We start from the raw sequence: 10,897 nt of genomic DNA on the forward strand, positions 1-10,897 counted from the left end.
GCAGAAGACCCAATACTATTATGGGCTACTGGACTCTTTTAGAATATTTTGCTGAGTTTACACACCTATAATATTCAAATAACGGAACTTAACAAGAAAAGAGGATACAGATGAATGTCCATTTTGTATCTGTGTATCCAAAGTGGTTAGGATAGATATATAGTTACATTCTCTTAATAGAGGGATTTGTTCTAATGGTGTTAGTAAATAGGATATCGTGTCTGCATCTTGTACAGCAAATAACCACTAGGAAGAATGTATGCAATGTGTTAATTATTGCAACTGTCCTATCAATTTGATTTGAAACTGTCTCATTGCTATTTGTTTCTCAATAAAATTATGGAAAAAGAAAAAAGTCATAGTGTAGCAGCAACAGCACTCACCTGGGACCTAATGTCATTCCATTGTACCATTTAGTCTTCCTTGAATGAAGAGTATACAGCCTCTCAGATCTCTTGAAAGTCATCACAACAGAGTCAGTGATGAACCTTCAAGCCAAAAAAAGAACAATCAGCACCGAGTTCAGGTGTTCGTTTTTGTGAAGGTCTAAATATAGAAAAGTAACCTAAGTTAATTTAAATGTAAGAATAAACATATTATCATCATGAACTTTAGCTGCCCTTTGAATATTAGACAGCCACAGTTCTTTTATTTTTAAAATATTTTAAGTGAATGAATTTTCAAGAACTTTTGAAACTGGGAGATGAAAATATATTTAAATCCCCCTTGGATGATGAAAACCTATTCACTGTTCCAGCCATGTTCCTTCCCCATTCCAAAGAAACTTCTAGAATCCTACCAGGCTGTTTCTCCCTGTCGAGCAAGTCATAGATGAGTTCTGTGACATCAGCAAGCTTCATGTGAATCCTGCACACACATAGCCTTGGTCAATCAACCTACTGTTACTTCTTGCAAAGTAGGCATTTCCTGTGATTAAAAGCAAGGCCTCAGAATTGTAAATTCATTTTCCCAGGACTAATCAAAGAACATCCATCAAAGAAAAAAACAAAGCCTCTAAGTACTAAACGCTAGACCACATGCTTCACGAGGCTCAGGACGCTTAGGGGAAGAGATCAACTGCCGCGCTCTGAGGCACGTGTACTCTCAAAAGGATCCTGCACCAAGTCTGTCTCATAAAGACAGAGGAACCCTGTCTTCTTCTCCCTAAGTGTTCTCGCCTTCCACCACAGCAAAGTTGTTGCAGCTTTATTGGAAAAGCACTGCTGTCTCTATCATAAGATAGGGAGCCCTGACTGTGAAACCATTCACTCTCATCCCTTTCCCTCTGAGGAAGTCAGGAGCCCAGATGTTTTGGCATTCGACAGGGTGAGCTCCAAATCCTACCTTGTATTTATAAGTTGTGTGACTTGGATGAGTTCCCTGTCCTTTTGAGGCCCAGGTTTCAATCTTGATGATACAGAAACAGTAAAAGCTGCCTCTCTGAAGTTGCAAAAAGACTTCAAGGACAGCAGTGCCCCAAGAAAGCCCAATCATGTGCAGTTTTCATCGTAGGCACACATAAAAAAAATTAGTTCCCATCACTTCCGCTGTGCCAAAGAAAGACATGGGGAAATATAACTCTTCTGGCACCTGGTGGGAAAGGAGGAACTGAAAGGGGATAAAGAGAGCATAAGAGGAAATGAAGAGGGTGACACAGACCAACTTGGCCAGAACCACCCCCACATTCCTACTTCACCCCCGTGGCCTTCATTTCACATGAGTACAAAGGATAAGACATTTCTGTGTTAGAACAAATTCAGTACATCTGACTCAAACACAGGTAAAGCTGCCCGGAGAAGATAACATAGAGAATCACCCTGATCTAATCAGAGACCTCAGATTTGGTAGACAGTAGATCAAGCAGCTGAGAGATTCTATCATTAGCAGGAGGCTTCCTCTGGCCTCCATGTGACAGTTGTTAATGATTCTCTGTTACTGTCAAATATGATATTCTTATGAATGAGTTATTTGTTGCTTCCGAGATGATATATGAAAGGCGTTTCTGTTCGCACTTTGAAAAGCAGAGATATTTGACCGAAAACCAGCCCATGTTCATATCTGTCTTCATTTTCAAGGTCTGAGCACTGTCATGTACAATCAGTCAACAAGTACCTATTAAGCTTGAAAATATTTGCTGTGTTAGGCACTGTAGGTGACAGAAAAGAGGTCAAGTACTAGCATTTCACTTTCAAGGAACATGTGACCAGCCATGCTGCACAAGACCTACCTATATGAAAATAATTAACTAAGGAAGAAAAACAAATCTATGCTTCCGTGATGGTAAACAGGGATGCCCCCAACCTCGGGGAGCTGCTGTACAGCTCAAATACAAGGATGCACAGCAAGCTCCCCTCGTGGACACATGTGGTTCACAGACTAATTCTCCCCTCCCATTCAAGAGGAGAAAGGTCAAAGCCAAGGCAGCAAGGACTCACAAGGAGGAGGTGACCAACTGCACATGCTGCCGAGAGACTTTGAAGGAAAGGAAGTCAGTGCTTACCTTTTAGAAAACTGTTTCCCATGTGTAGTGCAGATCAGAGCCATTTAATTGCAGAGTTAGAAAGAAAAGCACTCTAACAAGTGCTCCGTACATATGTGAGAGGCTTGGAGGGAAGAGGAAGAGCAGGAAACATAAGGTCTAGTGAAGGTCATTTTGCTTATTTTTTTTTTTTTTAAGTCTCTGCTTAAATAGCTGATCTCTCTATAAAGCAGAGATAGGGAGAGGAAAGGAAATAAAATATTCTAGAACCTAAGGCAGCTCCAAGCTCAAACCAACAAACAAAGTCACAGGGTACCTTTATGCCTCCAGGGAACTCAGTAACAGGTAGAAGCAATTCTGCTTTTTCTTTTAAATCAGAAAATTCTAAAACAAGCAAATAAGTAAATAAAATAACTTCCCTGGGCTTTTTAAAAAAACAACAACAAATAGCTTCATTTATTTCATCACAATTCTATAAAACAGGGTAAAACAAAAGACACAGTGTTCTATTCTGTCCAAAGGAAAGAGTTCAGCTACCTTTGCCTAAGTTGAAGGTATGAAGAGTTTATACTTCAAATCAATACTTTGACTTCTTACGCTGGTTTGTTATAGTCTTCAGACTACTGGGCAAATGTTGGAGAAAATATCAAAATGTTCACGATAAGCCATTTTTCCCTCAGAGATCTTAGAGCAACAGAGACAACAGAAAATACATCCATTATTTCTATCCACAGGCCACTATGACCAGTGTAATACATGCTAAAGTTATTCACTAGTGAAGAGACAAGAAAGCTCCTCTGGACTGAGAGAGTTGAGAAGTTTTCCTGGAGGAAAAATTGATTTATGCTGGGCTTTTCAGAAAAACAGAAGCATTTCTGAGCCAGGTGTGTGAGGAGGAAGGTGTTAGTGCTCTTGAAACCAGGCAGGAGGAACTCATAAGTAAAATCAAGGGGAAAGAGAACCATGCTAAACAAAGAACCGTAAGAGCCCCAGGGGACAGGCTGGGGTTATCTACTCTAACAAAACGGACTTCGTTCATCCGAGCCCCCAAGTGGAAATCGTGCCCCCTTTCTGTCTCTTTCCTTACAGCATTTTTACTCACGCCCTGCTTTCTAACTTCAGTATTACAGCACAAGGGCCCATTTTTTCCCACCGTGTTCATACTGCAGAAAGAGGAAATAACTCATCCAGAGGTGGGGATTTCTTAGTAGGGTTTTGAAGAAAGATGCTGGGGGTGGCTGACTCGGTCAAAATGTTTCCTTTTTCTCTTGCTGTTTGTCAAATACTGCTGTTGAGCAACCCTGGTGAGTGTCCCCAATATGCGAGCTCATCTGATTTATCTTCCTTACTCACTCACAGTCAGCCTTTTGCCTCGTTTTCCCTCTGGCTCATTTGAGGTTTCACAACCTCTTACCTTGAATTGCTGAACAAGTACAAACCATTTGTGTGCCTAGCCTCATATGCCATAATCCCCAAGGAGACGTCAGCGACGACTGCAGGTGGCCTACGAAACGCTCATAATTTGCTTTGCTATTAGAAGCCCACATAGCCATGTCCTCACAGATACACGCTCAAAGCGACAGATTTCCGAGGCTGTATCTTTCAGCACGTCCCTCCCTTTCTCAAATGGGGTTGACTCAAGTAAACATTCTTAGAAACTTCACGGGCTTCAGTGTCCGTGTCTTCCAAAAATCCATTAAAAAATTCCACTCCAATAAACCACAGAGGCAAGTACAGGTGATGGACTATTTGGGCCTAATGGGATCCTCAAACTGACATCCAATCACTCAGACAGAGGAAATTAGCTTTGTAGATCAAAAGCTTTTAAAGTGTCCCAGAGCCAGGGCCATCTCGCTTGCTTCTCCACTCAGCCAGCACAGGAAAGAGGCCTTTCTATTTTAGCCTAAGCAGCCCGACTTCTCCTTTCTTCCTATGTTTGCGATACATACTAATTGCCATCATCTTGGTGCATTAGTGCCTATCACATCTTGATCACTTTTATTCCCACTTTCCCCGGCCCCCTTCCTGTCTCTACTTCTCTGTTTCCTGCCATTTCCTTTTATTTCACTCTTTAAATTATTTACAGATTGGGTTTGTCATATGAGAGAAACCATGCAGCATTTAGTCTTGTGTCTGCTTCTGACTTCCCTTCCGTTGCCCAAGCGAACTTCCCTCTGCTCCTTCAACATCGCCTCTCCTCATTTATCTCAACATGAACAGAAGTGGTTTGTCTTTTGGTAGATGCTTCTAGAGCAGAATTCCAGATCTGATTATTGAATAAATACAGTTTGAGGTTATTGAAAAATATGACTGTTAAGAATAGCTACACAAAACAGGTTTAAAAAAATAATGTAGTATGTTGAGACTTTTTTTAGTGATGAATATTTTATTATTACTTCCTCTAGATGGTGGGTGGTGGACTGCTTTCTGTGAGATTAGATATTAATGGGTCAGAATAAGAAAAAGCAGAGTGCTGCTGTGTGTGTGTCCACGTGGGACATATGCCAAAATGCACACTCATACACATTTTCTTATATGCAGCAGCAGCAAAGATCATTTATTGCAGAGCTTGATTAAGTTTGTCTTTCTCTGGAATGGCTCTTCCTCTTTGATGAGATTTTTAACAGTCTGTAACTTGTATAACTCATCCACAGCAGCCTGGAAATGGACACATCTGCCTCAGGGCAACCAGCATTTCTAAAACATCCGCTTGATCTAGGAAGGACTGTTTGCACAGTACAAAGTTTCTCAGTCTTGACTTTGTTTCCCTAGATACACTTTCCACTCTGCCTATTATCTTTTCTATGTAAATATCTTCTCCTGCTCACAAAATACTGAAAAGGGTCAAATCCTGGGCAGGCCCTTGTTGGTGGCCAACACACAAAGGAAGCACCTGCTGTAGACGTTTCCTGTCCCAGGCCATCTTCCCTTCCAAGTTTGTTGTTATATCCACAAAACCTTCAATGTCTCCTGTGGCTTAGTAGGGGCTCGGTAAATATTTGCTGAATGCCACCTAAATTCATGAAGGAAGAGCTCTCTTTGTTGGTGCAAGGCTCTCTGAACCACCCACCTTGCCACGAACCAGCCTTGTCCTAACCACCTTTCTGTGGTCTCCGAATCCTTGCCATTTGTGGCCCATGGGCTTCCCAAGGCTTCTTCTAATCTTTGCAGCCATGGCCTGGATTTGATCCACAGGTACCACCCAGACTAGCAATTTTTATGACTATTTCATAATAGGACTGTTCATTAGAATGGATTTAATAGTTCCTTGTGAGGCTTCCCTGGCCTTCTCAAACTTCCAGAGCTGCAGAAACAGAAGATCACATAGAACACAATGATAGAGAAGAATAGAAACTGGGGAGCAAAGCTCAATAAATGCGACAGCCAACCTCCAAGGCATGAGTTGTGGCACGCAGCCCCTTTACAAGGCCCACACCTTAAATGTGGGCTTGACTTAGTGCACATTTCTAACCAACTGAATACAGCAGAAGTTTCAAGGTGTTGCATTCAACTTGAGTTGCAAATGTCCACAGCCCGCCCTCCCTCAGATCACCTGTTCTAAGAGGAAACAGCTGTCGGATGGATCAGCCCCACTGAGGTCTCCACTGATAGCCAATGAGAAGCTGAGATCTGCCCACAACCACCTACGAGCGTAGAAGGGGGCTTGCCAGCTCCAGTCCAGATGCGAAATGACTGCAGACCTGGTCTGCGCTTCGACTGCCACCTGCTAAGACTCCTAATGGGTTATCGTTCAGCTACACGAGCTTATAGTCTCTGACCAACAGAAACTGCTAAATAATAAATAGTTATCACATTAAACAGTCAGATTTGGGGATTGTTTGTTCTATAGCAATATATAACTACAGGAATAGGTTAAGTTAGGGGTTGGCAAACACTTGCTTAAAGAGCAAGATAGTAAACCTTTCTTTTATTCTTCAGGGCATATGGTATCTACTGCACTCTTCTGCCTTTGTAGCTTAAAAGCAAGCAGAGGCATCGTGCAGATGAGTGGACATGGCTATGTTTTTAAAAGTTTATGAGAACTATCAGTTGGCTTTCAGAATGCAGTGTGTGAACACTTTCTGAAAACCAATATACTTGAATGTTTTACTGTCCTACAAGAAGAAAACAAGAGCCACTTAAAATCTTAGAGCTCCTTTTCGAGGGGACAGAGGCTATCCCCTCTACTATTACTCAGGACTTTCTCACATAGATTTATCCCCAGATGTTCATGTTTTATTTTGAGACAGGGTCTCACTATGTGCCCAGATTGTTGACTGGCCTCAAACATGCAATCCTCTTGTCTCTCAGAGTGCTAGAATTATACCCATCATGCTTGCCTAATCACTATTAATTTTTAATTAACATTCAAAAGTACAGTTGCTGTCCTGAGGAAAGTAAGATGTATGAGAAGTGTCTTCCAAAGTTGAACAAGAGGGCTGGTCTGACAGCTCAGCAGACTAAAGTGCCCTCTTTGGCAGAGCGCAGCAGCCAGGGTTCAATCCCCAGCTTGCCGAACTGGGGATTGAACATGACATGCTGAAACAGCTATTGAGACTGGGTGTGGTGGTGCGTGCCTGTAATCCTAGCTCTTGGGAGGCTAAAAACAGGAGAATCACTATGAGTCCGATTTACGTAGTGAGACCACGTACACCCTGTAGACCCTGTCCTAAATACAAAAAAAAAGAAAGAAAGTTGAACAAGAGACAAAAATCTAGCCTATTTTTTTATTCAAGACAATTTAGGAGGAGAATAAAGAGAGGTCAAAGGAGAAGCCTGGTCCTATAAACGTAGGTGAACACTGTACACACAGATGATAGGAAGTAAGAACAAGAATCTAAGAACTTTAGAACTCTAGTTCTACCATATGGCATGAGTGCAAGAAACCCTGAGCCATTTCAGATAAAATGCCACATAACTGAGAGCAAATATTTGTTAGCTGAGCCAGAATAAAGGTCTAGGGACTCTCACAGTTGAGGCAGAGCACCAGAGCATACTAAAGCTTCCGCATGGACTCCGGAGCTTGTAGAAGAGCTAGGGTGACCACTGCACCGCACAACCCAAGGCTGAGTGGGAAGCGCACCTCCGCGATTGCAGGCAATGGCAAGGTCTAGATGGCGAAGCAGGGACACTCATCATGTTCGCTTCTTTTTCCTCCCTGGAAGGAATTTTACCTACTTTTTATTTTTTCTTCCCCAATTCGTCATTCTCACATGGCATGCTCAAAAATCAGGCAGGATCAGAAACAACACTAACCTACTTATCAGAGGCCACAGAGCAAAGATAAAGGGATACAGGCCCATAACCAGTGGCTTCTCATGAATAAAGCTACTTTTCCACATTCCCAGAAGACATAAGTACCACCCTACCTTGTTTTCCTGGGAGCTTTCCTTGGGAGAACAGAGGAAGAGAGAAGAAATCTAGGAGAACTGTGGTCTAACCAAAAGTAACTCAGTGACCTCAACCCAACTCAGAAAGGATTGAAATATTTACGCTCCATAGGTTTACTTTCTTTTCTCTGATAATTAGAAATATAAAGGCTCAAGAGAAAGTATATTTCAGGGATTGTTTTAATTTTCTGCTGTACCCAAACAAATTACTACAGACAGAGTGGCTTAGACTAATGCATATTCATTATCTTACAGTTCAGTAAGTCAGAAATTCGGCATGGATCTCACAGTGCCAAAACACTCAGTGCTGTTTTTCTGGGGCTTTCGGGGACAAAGCTTTTCTCTTCCTTATGTAGCTACCGTGGCCTCCCTTCATCCTGAAGCTGGCAGTGCAGCATCTGATCATGCTCCAGCCTCATATCTTTCTCTAGTCCAACCTCAAATGTCTCCAATTTTAAGGATCAGTGTGATTAGACTGAGCCCATGTGGAACATAGGGTAAGCTAAGCACAGGTTCAAAGCAAGAGGACACGAATGTCTGTAGCTATCTACCATAACTATAAAAAGTAAAGAGGCTGCATTTCATTCTCTTTGTGAATTCAATTCAGTTGAGCAAATTTGAAACCATGATGATAATAACCAACATTTAAGTATAATTTATATTCTGTACATTTTGCAGTGTATAAGCCGCCTAAATATAGAACACATTTTACCTGAGTAGCTAATTCCTTTGACCTAACTAACCTTGAATTAGAATGCGTAGGCTGTGTCAGTTTGAGGTGGCAACAGCACCAAAGAAAAATTCAAGGGCTTTCACAGATGTACAACTAATCAAAGCACATTTCCATGCAAAATTTCAACCAGAGGAGTTTGAAGCAAATGGAACCCACAACAGATTCAAAAGACTCTAGTGAAAGCTTCTTACAACGCCAGAAGGCTGCATGTGGTAGCACAAACCCCTCGTCCTAGCCATCTAGGAGGCTGAGACAGGGGGCTTAAACCCAGGGTAACCCATTGGCAACATAACAAGAACTTGTCTGAAAATAAAAAATATAAAAGAGGCTCTTAATTCAATCTCCAGTGCTAAAGTAAAAATAAAAAACAAAAACCTTCCTCTGTCACTGGTTTACTTCTATTCAAACCTAACTGGTATGTTTCATCTTTAAATTAGGAAGCATTCTTAGTTGATTAAAGGTATTAAATTGTACTTGAAAGTCTTATCAAATTAACAAAAAAAGCTTTAAATTATAGTATAAGTGAACTAATAAAATAATTAGTATTAACATTCACATATACGTAACAGTTGAGAATTTTGTGTTCATTGCTTTGCTGGACCGCCTGTTGTGCTGGGGTAGGTTTGCTTTTGTTTTTGTTTTTGTTTTTGTTTTTCAGGCGGCAAAACCAAGCTTTATTTTGTAAAAGACAGTTGAATTAGTTTCTAGTGGAGGGCATGGGCAAGAAGGGGTACCCCAGGCAGTAATGTCCCCCAAGGGTGGGCTGAGGGCTAAGCTGAGCCTCAGGTGGGTCTCGTGCTCCCAAAGCTCCCTTGTACAACTGTCTCCCCACAGGCTCTGGGGCAGCCATGGGAGGGGTGCAGGCTGGAGAGGTTGCTGTGGCCCACTCACTTGGGCAGGACATCAGGGATCTTAGACACCAGCTTCCCATCCCAATCTTCTTCACAACCACAGCAGACTTGGGGCAGGTGAAGCCAGGGCTTGTGAGGCCCCCATAGGGTGAGCTGACCACTCCTGCATAGCCACTGGTGGTCTTCGTATGGATGCGCAAGTTCTGCATCCAGCCTCCCGCCTGTTCTCCTCACCCTCCATCAGCTTGCAGTAGGTGGCGATCTCGATGTCCAGGGCCAGCTTGATGTTCATGAGTTCCCAGTACTCGTGCAGCTTCCGGACCATGTCCTGCTTGGCCTTCTGCAGGGCAGCCTCCAGCTGGGCCAGCTTGGCATTGGAGTACTTAATGGCCATCTCCCCACTCTGCTCAGCCTCAGCAATGGCAGCCTCCAGGGATACTCTCTGGCCTTTGAGGACCTCGATTGATACTTGCAGGTGGCTGATGCTGCGGTTCATCTCAGAGATCTCAAACTTCGTGCAGCGGAGGTCATCCCCGTGCTTCCCAGCCAGTCTGCAACTCTTCATACTTGATCTGGAACATGCTCTTGGCCTCGGCCCGGCTGCGGTTGGCAATCTCGTACTGGGCCTTGACTTCGGCGATGATGCCATCCAGGTCCAGGGAGTGGCTGTTGTCCATGAACAGCACCACAGATGTGTCTGAGATCTGAGACTGCAGCTCACGTATCTCCTCTTCATACAGCTGCCTGAGGAAGCTGATCTCGTCAATCAGCCCTTCCAGGCATGACTCGAGCTCCACCTTGTTCATGTAAGCTTCCTCCACATCCTTCTTGATGAGGACAGATTCATTCTCCATCTCTGTAAGTCTGTTGGTCTCATCTTCATATTTATTCTTGAAGTCCTCCACCAGCCACTGCATGCTGCCAATCTCCACCTCCAGCATCAGTTTGTCCTGACCCAGTGAGTCCAGCTGCTGCCGGAGGTTGTTGGGGTTTTTTGTTTTTTGTTTGTTTGTTTGTTTGTTTGTTTGTTTTTGCGGAACTGGGGATTGAACTCAGGCCCTTGCGCTTGCCAGGGAAGAGCTTATTCTACTGAGCCATCGCCCCAGCCCCCTGCCGGAGGTTGTTGATGTAGCTTTTGAACATGTTGTCCATGTTACTCCGGGACGTCTTTTGCTGCTGCAGGAGGCTCCACCTGGTCTCCAGAATCTTATTCTGCTGCTCTAGAAGCCAAACCTTGTGATAAAGGAGTCTAACTTTTTGTTGAGGTTCTTGATCTGCTCCTTCTCCTGAATACGCATGGCCTGGATGTTGGGGTCCACCTCCAGGTTCAGGGGGTTCAGCAGGCTCTGGTTCACCTGGATGGCCATGATACTCACCACACCACCAGCCCTGCCATAGCCGCCCAGAGCCAGGCTGCCCCGGAAGATGCTGCTTCTGCCCATTC

At 43.4% G+C, this 10,897-nt stretch overlaps 1 pseudogene; it reads right to left on the bottom strand.

Moving 5' to 3' along the window:
* Window positions 1-9,489: 9,489 nt before the first annotated feature.
* On the bottom strand, window positions 9,490-10,895 carry LOC101572974 (annotated as a pseudogene).
* Between the last annotated feature and the right edge of the window lie 2 nt (window positions 10,896-10,897).

Source organism: Octodon degus, unplaced genomic scaffold (genome assembly GCF_000260255.1).
Source record: "Octodon degus isolate 3935 unplaced genomic scaffold, OctDeg1.0 scaffold00004, whole genome shotgun sequence".
In the NCBI taxonomy this organism is placed as follows: Eukaryota; Metazoa; Chordata; class Mammalia; order Rodentia; family Octodontidae; genus Octodon; species Octodon degus.